Source organism: Beta vulgaris, chromosome 5 (genome assembly GCF_026745355.1).
Source record: "Beta vulgaris subsp. vulgaris cultivar EL10 chromosome 5, EL10.2, whole genome shotgun sequence".
Lineage (NCBI taxonomy): Eukaryota > Viridiplantae > Streptophyta > Magnoliopsida > Caryophyllales > Amaranthaceae > Beta > Beta vulgaris.
In genome coordinates, this window is record NC_079206.1 from 16,681,624 (window position 1) to 16,694,653 (window position 13,030).

The following is a 13,030-nucleotide window of genomic DNA, read 5'->3' on the forward strand; positions in this document are numbered from 1 at the left end:
CAAAACAAAGCGTGTCAGTAAAAATACTGAGTACATGTATATGTGGAATATTAAACACTTTATTTAATTAAATATTTAAAATATTTAATTTCGAAAAACCTTTCTGGATACTTGATAATACTTGTATAATATAAAGTATATAACCTTGACAAAAATCATTTTTCCTTGCCTAAGTATCTTTCCTAAAGTGTGCACACCCTCCAAGTTTAGTATTCCTTACTGAATCTATTACGAGGGGTTAGTACCTTGTCCACATGACTTATACAAAAAGTACATGGGTAAATAATATAATGGCTACCGTTCTTCAAAATATAAATCATAAAATGTCTATACTTGAAAATATAACTATTTGCTTAAAAGAAAGAATTATTTTTTTTTCACATAATATAAAATGTCAAAAAAAAAAAAATGCAAATAGAATGCGAAACTCTAGCTTATATGCCCTTCCTAGATCTACCCATACTCCCATTGACTGTCTATTTAATTTTCAAAAAGAACCTGGAAACTGATACCACTCCCCAAATTTCTCTCTTTTATTTGGAAACTTATTTTAATATAAAACTCCTTGAGAAACTTGAGAGTATTACCGCTACGTGATAACGTTAAAGGCTTTAATACTAACTACTAACTGAACTTGAAACTAATGCAGTGGAAATAATTTAAATAACTCCTCTTTATTAATATTCATAAACTTTATTGTACAACTTTGACACGACAATAATAACAGTAAAGAAAATAAAATAACAACTCCTTAGCTAATTATGATTCCTCACTGGCTCCCCCACATGAAGTATGCATCATATCAACCTATAAATTCTGCTCGTCAAAATAGGGTCATCACAGGGACAAAGCCATAAAACAAAACAAAACAAAAGCGTGTCAGTAAAAATATTGAGTATATGTATATGTGAAATATTAAACACTTTATTTAATAACCATTTAAAATATTTAATTTCAAAAAACCTTTCTGGATACTTGATAATACTTGTATAATATAAAGTATATAACCTTGATAAAAAAATCATTTTTCCTTGCCTAAGTACCTTTCAAGTGTGCACACCCCCAAGTTTAGTATTCCTTAATAAGTCTATTACGAGGGGTTACTACCTTGTCCACATGACTTATACAAAAAGTACATGGGTAAATAATATAATGGCTACCGTTCTTGCTAATAAATAGCAAGTCATTGCCTCTTTATAACTGCGATCATGAAAGATCATATAGCTAATAAAAATCCTTTTGAAATAATCCTCCTCTAAAAAGAATAATAATTCTTAAAACTTAGCCATATAAAGGCATAAATAAAATAATTTGCTCAAGGGTTAACCTTTGAAAAATAATAATAGTTCAAAAACACTCCTTTTTAAATATTTAAACATGAATCAAAAGATCAAACTCCTTCTAAAATATTTTTGAATATAAATTCAAAGATCAAACTTTATAAATATATTAAACGAAAGACATAATTCAAAGTTCATAAATAAAATTTGTAGACATTCAAACATGCTCATATAAAACAAATATATTTCATAATAAAACTCATAAAAACATATATTTCAATCCAAAATATTTTCCTAAAAACATGATACTACACTTTCAAAATAATTATAAAAGATCTAGAAATACACGCACCTTGAAAATTAATAATTACTAGGGAGGAAGAGAAAGGTAGGCTAAGAGAGAGAGAGACAGTTTAAACTTGATAAAAGAGATTTATTTCTCAAATTTTGTGTGAAACATATGATGGATGGAGACCCCTATTTATACTAGTTGGATAGGTAAAATCGAAATAGGATTAGGCTACTAAAAGATAAATATAGGAAAAAGGATAAACTAATCTAGCTAAGATATAACTAATATTTATGATTATCCAACTAAGATTAGGAAAAGATATAAATTATCCCATAATACATAATTATCTAAAGATAAAATAATTAAAAAATAACAAAAATAACAAAAGTAACCAAACTTCATCACAAGCGCGTGAGAAGATGCGGTGAATTTTTTTTCTTTTTATAAATCTTTTTTCTTTTCTTTTCGCAAACCTTTTTGGAATGGTTTATAAACGTTTTTAATTTTATTTTGAACCAATTACATGAATGTAAAACTTAGGAAAGTTAGGCCCAAAATTCATTTGGGCTAAAAGTTGTTTTGAATTCCCAAAACCTTTCTTATAAAAACCTTTCAAATAAATAATAAACCTTTTTAGTAAATATACCGTTTTAAAAAATCATTTTTTTTCTAAAAATATAAATATTAACTTACTAAAAATTACGGAGTATTACAGCCTGACATTCATCAATTTACGAACCTCAGAGTCATATTTCGTACCCTGTTCAGCAATGTTAGCATTGGAAGCTTTTATGATTCTTGGTACATTGATGCTTCCAATGGTCAAGTTCTTTACAAATGTGATAGACATTCCTAGGATTGGCCTTTTTACCCTTAGAATTTTCTTCTTCTTAGGACCCTTCCCTTGAGTTGAGTTTACAACTAACCCAACCCTCAAATCTCCATCACTCTCTGTTGTTGTCGCCTTCTAGCACAACTCCATAGTGAAAAGTGCTTACTTCAATACCTCTTCTAGGGTCACAATCTCTCTCCCAACAACAAATGATTCAACAAAGTTTTCATATGTATTTGGAAGCGAAACAAGCAAAATCAAAGTAGCATCTTCATGCTCAACCTTAACATTTATATTACGCAGATCAAGTAGACTAGTATTACGTTTATCTCGATTCTCTCCTAGAGACGTACCTCCTTGCATACGCAAGGCAAACAAATGTTGCTTCTAAAGAAACTTGTTAGTGAGTGACTTTGTCATATAGAGACTCTATAACTTCGCCCACAGACCAGCAACAATCGTTTCATTTGCAACTTTCGTGATCACATCGTCTTCCAACCCTAGGAGTGAGCCTTCTCCTCCATCACCTCCAATTCGACCTCACTGAGCGATCTGCAGTTTTGCTTTTGTCATCCTTTTTGACAAGCGGTTTCCATATAACTTGTTGCTTTAATAAAGCACGCATCTTTATCTGCTACAGCCAGAAATTGTTGCTCCACATAAACTTGTCCATCTTTGAGTTCATCATATTCATCTTCCCATATCCCTCACACTGATTTTAATCTCAAGCTCTGGTACCAAGTTTGTTGCAACAAAAGCGAATAAAAAAACAATAAAATGCGAAAAACGAATAAAGAACACGTAAGATATATTGAGGTTCACTATCAATTTGATAGCTACGTCCTGAAGGTAGGGATAAACTCTTTCACTATGATCAAGCGGAGAAATGAATACAATAGGCAAGGAATTTACTAGAATACTCTCTTCTATGTATCTCTCAAAGTTCTCTCTATGAACTTCTCTATTGTCTTCTCTCTCTTGTGTTTTTTGATGATCTCTCTAGTTAGCCTACAAAATAAAGTATATATTGCTAGATTAATAATGCATGAGCATGGGAGGCAAGGAAAAACAAAATTAGGGCTCTTAATGACCCTGAACTGCAACTTGTGCTGCTGCACTCGACGGAACCCGCGGCTCGCCGCTCCTACGAAGTTGGGCGAAACTGATTTGGCCGCTCCTAGCGGCCATATAGTTGCGTCCAGGGGCTTACCAGGCCACACCACTAATCAGCCTGCGACCCGCGCCCCTAGTGTCGTGCCCAGCGCTCGAGAGGAACCACTTCTTCAATTGACGATCTCCTTCGTCGAATGCCAAATAGCCCAAGTCTCCTAGCTCAATATTAAGTCACCAAACCCACAAGGCAATTGTTGCAACTAAATAAACAGAGGTAGTATATTATTCCATCATTAGTCCTTATGTTATTTCACTATTTCTTAAGTTGTTGGAATCGACGTTCATTTTTTCTTTTTTTAACGTCTCTAATTCAAAACAGAACATGAAACTTTGGTTTCATTCGGCATATTTAAGGAAAATGGAAGAATTCCCACATCCGAATCTAAGGTGGGAATGAAATTACAAAAGACAATTACATCCATACCATATATGTCAGCTTTTTACATGAATGCATTCAATTCAAAATAACTTACTTTCTAGATGATCCCTATAAAAAGAAGTAATTCTAACAATCTTTCGAGTTACTTCGTTCTCTATTTCTATTTGAGAGAATCCTAAGGAAATATAATTTATTTCCACCGAGCTAATTAAAGCAAACAAAAAATTTGTTGATTGAAGCCTCTAGTAAGCTAAAGTGGCCATTTAATAGCTTTTTATTTTTTTGCTTTTCTCTATAAAAAAAATTAGAAGATTTAGTTACGATTATAAACCTTTTTTTCTATGTTCATCCATTTATCTCACTTATACTCCTTCGATTGGAAGTATTGATCCAATTTAATAAAATTTTACGTTTTGTAATTAATAATCCAAAATTGAAACTTATGATTGAGTTTCGGATACAAATCACGAGAATGTATAATTTTTCTCAAATTTTCATTAAGAGGAAAATGATTAATTACTTTTAAAAAATAAAGTTTTTGATCATAACAGTAATCAAACCTGCAGACCCCTTAACTATTAAAGGTCGGGTTAATAGAATGAATCACACTTTTACCACTAAACTATATACACCGCAACTGTATTATTGTATCGATAAAAGAACTTGTGTCCAACACTTCAATTGGACATAATCAAGGCAGGATTATAAAAGTAACGTGAAAATTATAGAATAGGCGTTTTTTGTGAAAGGATTGATTTTATGAAAATATGGTTAAATAACTAAAACAACCAATTTCTTTTTTATCATTATGCCTCTTTATTCTATGAATCCATTATAAAAAATCAAGTAAATTATTCTCTTTATTCTATGAATCCATTATATAATAAAAAATTATTCCTTTTATTCTATGAATCCATTAAAAAAAAAAGGCTTGGCCATGTACTGATCAGGCTAGGCCATGGGAATAAAAAAAGACCCTTGGGACGCTAAATTATTTCTTTTTCTCTTTTCTTTTTTATAGTAATATTCAGTAATTTTTTTATATTCTATTATTTTATGTTAATATTCGATTCTTCAATTTAAAATTATTTATTTAATATTTTACTATTCCTATTTTCTGGTTAAGTGGACGAAAGCGACGGATTGGTAATCAGTTGTACGAGTCATTCATACCAAGGGGTTCGAATCCTTATCTTTGCATTTCCATTGATAACTAAATCTTATTATTTGATTTCTCTTTTGAATTTATTAAATCTTTTTTCATCTATTTTTTCAAATTAGATATAGAGGAAGCATAGTTTCTAATTGGAGCTAATTAGAATGATATTATGGATTTGTAATTATATATAGTTATATTTTAAAAAAAAAAGATGAATAATAAAGCTAAAGTACTCTTCATTATTCTTCATATCCAAGATTACGTCATAAATCGTTCGATAGAAATTAGAAAATGAAGAGAGAAACAAAAAATATTACTCCTTTGTAACCAAAAAGTTTGAGAGTAAGCATTACATAATCTCCAAGATAATTTTTTTCTTTTTGGAAAAAAGAGAATAGATTCTCTATTTTTATACCATATATCCTATAATTTGAATTTGATTTGACGTCTAAAACCAAAATAGTTTTTCAAAATCGATTTTTTTGTCTTCTAATTAGAATAAGAATAAATGAATTATTATTATCTTATAAATAATTTACTTATACCCACTTGTTGATATTATGGAGGATCAAAATACTTTTTTTTCATTTACGAAAAATAGTTATAATCGAAAAACGAGGCGATACGGGTTGTATTGACTCAAAAAATATATAGTTTGATTCAAAATTTAGGTTGATTAAAAAATTAGACTATTTTAATCAAGGGCTCATACTGTAAGACTTGTCTAGTTTTATCAATTATTAACTATCTGAATACTAGAATCATTTTATCAAAAAAATCAATTATTTTTCTAGGACAAGATGGAAGATCTCATCAAAAACTTACAGCAACTTGCCAAAATAAAGGATAAGAGAGAAAAGAACAGAGATACGACTAGCATTAAATCTACGATTGGACTAAAAAAGCATAGACCTCAGGTAATTTAGCGAAGAAAAAACCACACGAATAAAGGGCAGAATTAATTAAGACATAATATACTAAAGATATTAAGCACAACAAAAAACTCTTTTTATTGCATTTCGATTGAGTTATCATGGAAAAAGAATGAAGAAAACAATTTGTTTTGTTTTTCTAACATAATAAAATAACCTTCTACTTCCCATTGAGAATATAAGAAATTCTACTTTCATACAATATCTTAATGTAATTCTATAAAATGATCCATAAATTCATGAAAATTCTATAGAATGGTCAAAATACTAACAATAGAGTCGAATTGATTTTTTAGCCAATTGGGATGGAATTGAAGAAGAATCAATAACAATATTAGTGTTTATTGGTGTAGAGTCGAAATTGAAGTGCGTGTGGCCAAGTGGTAAGGCATCGGGTTTTGGTCCGCTATTCGGAGGTTCGAATCCTTCCGTCCCATAGCATATGTTATTTAAAATTCTATTTTTCTATTTCTAAAGTTGAATATTTGATAGAATTTGATTCTTTCTGCTAATGATTTCAATTAAAACGGGTCTTTTTTTCACATTTCCTCAAATAAAGGAAGATACATGCTCAAATGACATGGCGATACAAGTAAATTTGTTGGCGATTAGGCAAGATGGGTTATAGATTTCACTTTTTTCAAGATTAAAAAAAAATCGTTAATCATATATACATTCCCTACTATATATTCATATATAATATAGAATAATACAAAAAAAAAGTTACTTTTTTATTCATCCCAAAAAATAAAATTATATATTTCCAATCTATTATTAAATTTTAATTTTTGTTATTGATTCTTCATTTATTATTGTTCAATTTATTATTGAACTCAAAAATAAACATGGATTCAAATTTCTTAGGGATGCACCTTTATTGTAAATTGTAATAAAATATATATACATTATATTACTAATAATAATTATTAAGAGATTCTTCATGTATTGATTGTATTGATTGAATCAATGATTTTTCATCATATCTACACTAATATATTAAAAGGCGTGCGTAAACCAGGAACGGTGCCACGTGGCGCTCTCCCTAGGGAGTTTTAGTTCATGAAATTCATGTACAATAAAAAAATTAGAAATTGCATAGTATAGGTTTTGATCTCGTGACCTCAAGTTCTGTACTTAAGTTTTAACCACTAGACCAAATTGTATTTAGTGCTATCATATCAAAGTACAATATTAATAAATGAAAATTTTCTTACCCGGGGCATATCCCGGGCCTAATAACTAGTATAATATTAAAGCAAGAACATTTCATCCTACGTGGCAAGACATGAAGCTTCCTGTGCTCTTATTCATTTTAATTTTTTTGGCCATTTCTTTGCTTATGCCATGTGGCATGACATTCTTCTAATCCCCTTCCTTTCCAATTAGTAGATTATACACCAAGGTGTAGGTAGAGGAACCTACACCTTGCCCAAAACGCAGGAAAAAAAGAACAAAACGCAGGCTTCTTGTAAAGGAATGAACAATAATGTACATGGTCTCAGTTGAGTAATGTACATGGAAAACTTTGCAAAAGAAACTGATTTGACCGTTACTATTCACCAATTAATAACTGATTTGATGTCAACTGCAAATCACGTCGCCCCATGTACCAGGATCATCATATTTCAACTTTTCACACTCAACCTCCATATTTCATTCACAACTTTCTCTCTCTACCATTTTTCTCACTCTATCAAATTCTCTCTCTACATTCTCTCTCACCACCACCGCAATTCTCACCAAAAAAACACAATTCACACCAGAAAACTCCAATTACCACCATAAAAATTTCATTGCACCATCCCACAACATTGTCCTCTAGCGTTTATGGACAATAGCGACAAAAAAAAACCAAAACAAAGACGACAACCACCGCAGTCAAGAAACCCACGGCAACCAAGGCAAGCGAAAAAACTACCTTGCCCAAAACCACTCAGAATAATTCCTCCATCTCCACAACTAACTATGGGTGAAGATATTATGTAAGTTTCTACAATTTGTTTCTTTAAATTTAAATTTACATATTAAATTTTTGGTGAAGAAAATGAGTTCTCATCACTTTGGATTGTTGAACATTGTACAAAAAATTGTTTTTGGTTATTTTGGTGCAATTTATGTTCAATTTCGGTTGTAATTGAACAATTTTCATTTACGGTTGGTATGGTGTACATTGTGTGTTGCGAAATGTACTTCGCATGTTAGTAATTGAACAATTTTGGTTATTTTGGTGCAATTTATGTTCGCATGTGAGTACTAAACCCTATGGATTGTTGAACATAGTACAAAAATATGTAATTTGGTACATTTTTTGATGCGCATTGTACATTACAAAATTTAGGTATAATAACGGTTGAAATTGAACAATTTTGGTTTGATGTGTTGTACATTGTGTGTTGCGAATTGTACTTCCATGGTGGATTTTGATATTGGTAATTTGATAGGTTGCATGGTCCATTTTGACACAAATTGGTACCAGTGCATATGAAATATGATACCTAAATCATTGTACATTGAGTTATATCCACTTGTACATTATGGAAACTTGGTTGTTCTTTATTGATACCGTAATGTACAATGGGACATGCCCTTATACCTAAATTGGTAATTTGATGGCTTACATGGTCCATTTTGATACAACCTGGTCCCAATTTCTATGAAATATGTTAATCAAATAATTGTATACTGAATGATATCCACTTGTACATTACAATGGGACATGTCCTTATTTAATGTACATACTGCCAAATTGACTGTACATTGGATGACAACTTTATTTCTTGCACATTTAACTTTAAAGTACAATGGAACACTTTAGTTTGTTATTGTACATCAGCTTTTAATGTACAATGGGACACTACCTTAGTTATTGTACAACACCAAAACTATGAACTATGTGGTTGTTCAGTCTTGCCTGTTTTGTTCTGCAATAACTAAATGGCCAATGTACAATGACAGTCCCCCAAACGATTCTACCACAACAACTGAACAGCAAACAGTACCCATACCTGCAACAACTAGGTATGTACAGTAATTCATCACACTGTTGTACACTGTCTGATGTCCAATGTACATTCTTTTATACTCTTGTTGGCTAGTTGTACATTATTAGAACCTGTACTCTATTGGAAAATTAAACTGTCTTGCTTTGTTGTACATTATTGAGTGTTTTGTTGTTCAATAAATAAATGCCAATGTACATTGACAGCCCTCCAATAGATCCCACCCTCAGAGAATCTAGGGAACAGCAAACAGGGCCCACCCTTGAAACAGAGAAGTAAGTACACTAATTAATTACAATTAGTTATGTACAGTAATTCATCACACTGTTGTACACTGTCTGATGTCCAATGTACATTCTTTTATACTCTTGTTGGCTAGTTGTACATTATTAGAACCTGTACTCTATTGGAAAATTAAACTGTCTTGCTTTGTTGTACATTATTGAGTGTTTTGTTGTTCAATAAATAAATGCCAATGTACATTGACAGCCCTCCAATAGATCCCACCCTCAGAGAATCTAGGGAACAGCAAACAGGGCCCACCCCTGAAACAGAGAAGTAAGTACACTAATTAATTACAATGTTGTACACTGTGTGATGTCCAATGTACATTCTTATTGGATAATTATACTATGCTGCTTCTTTGTACATTTTTATTCAATAACGAAATGCCAATGTACAATGACAGCCCTCCAAAAGGTCCCACGACAACAGAATCTACTGAACAGCAACCAGCATCTATACCTGTAGTTGTTGAAGAGTAAGTACATTTTTGTCTTTACTCCAAGCTTGTACATTTGTGTTGGCATGCCTGTTCATGTTGGAATGTTTTGCCACATTGACAGGTCCATCACAGCAGCTTCTACTGAAAATGCTTCTGATTCCACAACATCTGAGAAGTAAGTTCACAATGTACATTTTTTGCACTTCTTTGTACTTTATAAATATGATCTCATACTCTGAGGTTCATGTACATTCTATAAACTGTGATGTATAATAGCAGGCACCCTACTACTGAACCAGAAACAACTCCACCTAGTACTGACATGTAAGCGCCTCTCTACACTGACATCTCATACTCTCTTGATCCATATTGTACACCATTAGCTTATTGAGTGTTCATTGTACATTCCTTATATGTATGGTGTTCACTGTTTCAAACATAAATGTACACTCTGTTTCAAGCATAAATGTACAATGTCGGTTTGCATTTCTGCATGGCATAAAGGTTCATTCTTACTAATTGCATATATGTACACTCTATTTACAGTCCTCCTTCGACTGAGAAAGAACATACTCCTAATGATTCAAGCACCACCAAAACAACTGATAGGTAAGTATATTATCATTGTACACTACTTACTGTTATCTTGTTGATTAATGAACGTTTATTGTACACTTGTACAATTTTAATTACATATGTGTACACTCTTTTTTTTGCTAGAACGCCTGTTCTTGAGAGTGAGGCCATTCCACTCAATACTGAGATGTAAGTGCATGTACATTATTTATTTGTTCTTAATTACATACATTATTAAGGCCATTCCAACCATTGTACATTATTTGTTCCAAAGTGTTCATTGTACATTTTTACTGGCGTAAAGTGTTTATAATGTAACAATTGTTGTACAATGCCAGGCCCCCCCACTAATGAACATGACCCTATTCAACCCAATACTGAGATGTAAGTTGCACTACACTGCTATGTGTACATTTCTACGTTGTACATTGCTTCTGCCGTATTGTACATTAGTCGACCTTAATTGTACAATTTTTGTTTACAAATGATCATTGTACATTCAATTACATATATGTTCTTGTATGAGATGTCAGTCCTTGTACATTAATGTTATATTCAATGTACATTGCGATAGATTTGTTGTACATTGTTAATCACATACATGTTTATTGTGTTACCTTTACACTGTCAGGCCCCCTACTACTGAACCTATTACAACACCTCCCATTCCTGAAACAATTCCTGAAGAAGATGAAACAGATGATGATGAAGAGTAAGAAATATGTTAAATTATATATACTTCATTTGCAAACTAATGTACACATTTCTATATTGTACAATGCCTCTACCGTATTGTACATTATTGGACCTCAATTGTACAATTTTTGTTTTCCAGTGTTCATTGTACATTCAATTACATATATGTTCTTGTATGATATGTCAGTCCTTGTACATTAATATTATATTCAGTGTACATTGTGGTATGTTTGTTGTACATTGTTAATCACATACATGTTTATTGTGTTACATTTGTTTTACACTGTCAGGCCCCTACTACTGAACGTATTCCAACACCTCCCGTTCCTGAAAAAATTCCTGCAGAAGATGAAAGAGACGATGATGAAGAGTAAGAAATATCTTAAATTATATATACTTCATATCCAAACTAATGTACACATGTTCCTTTCTTTTACCCTAATGTACATTGCATATTGACATGCAGGGTACCAATTGGTGTGCTGAGGGCCAGGGCAAGGAAAAGTGCCCAAGCGTATGTTCATTGACACATTCATTTTTACACATTGTTGTACTTCTTTTACGTTCATTTTTACACATAACTACATTTGCACCTACATCTTACAGCACCCGCCCCAGTAAGAGAATGAAAATTTCAACTTCCAAGGCTGCCACAACTTCCAAGGCTGCCAAGGGCAAGTCCCCACTTGAAGCAGATACCACAAAGCCTGACAAGAGGAAAGCACCAGAGCAGGCCCTGAAAATCAGAATTGGCAAGGGTTCACCTCCCAAACAAAAGAAGGCTGCTAAGTCCAGGTATAGTGAATGAACAATAAAATATTCGTGTCTGTACATTATTTATCCAGTCATGTATATTATTTCTGCATGACATGAACACTAGTATTTGCTGATTGTACTTTTTGTGTAATTGAATGTACACTGTTATTATACCTTGGTTGTACATTATGTATTCTTCTAGTCAGACTGATTATGTTCTATGTACATTGTAATTGGTTAAAATGAACATTCCATTTCTTTGTGCATTATAACAAGCATGTACACTATTATTCTGTTGGATGTACATGTACAATAGTATGTATCTGAATGTTCAACTTTTGTAATTGAATGTACACCTGGCTATACCTTGTTTGTACATTATGTATTTTCTAGTCAGACTGGTTATGTTCTGTGTACATTGTAATTGGTTTAAATGAACATTCCATTTCTTTGTGCATTATGACAAACATGTACACTATTATTCTGTTGGATGTACATGTACAATAGTATGTGTCTGAATGATCATATTTTGTAATTGAATGTACACTCTTGCTATACCTTGTTTGTACATTATGTATTTTCTAGTCAGATTGGTGATGTTCTGTGTACATTGTAATTGGTTTAAATGAACATTCCATTTCTTTGTGCATTATGACAAGCATGTACACTATTATTCTGTTGGATGTACATGTGCACTATTATTTATCTGAATGTATTTCTTGTGTAATTGAATGTAGAATGTTGCTATACCTTGTTTGTATACTCAAATGAACATTGCACTTTCTTCGTACATTATGTCAAGCATGTACACTATTATTCTATTGGATGTACATGTACAATAGTATTTTCTGAATGTACTTTTTGTGTTATTGAATGTACACTGGTGCTATGCCTTGTTTGTACAATAGTCAGACTGGTTATTGAATGTACATTGTAATTGCCCAAAATGAACATTGCACTCTCTTTAAATGTACATTGTAGTGATTCACCTCCTGATGTCAAGCCCCCACCAAAAAAGACAAAGAAACCTACTGAGCCTTGTGTGAAGGTCAGGCATAGTACTACGCCATTCCAAGCCTTCATCGCTGCTATTGCTGATCAACCTGAGAAGAAGCAAGCAATCATTGACATGGGTTTCGGTGGTCTACTTGAGCTAGACATGCCAAGGAATGACCCCATCTTCTGTGCTAGGCTCGTCAGCCGATTTTGTGTGGGTAGTGGCTCCCTCTTGT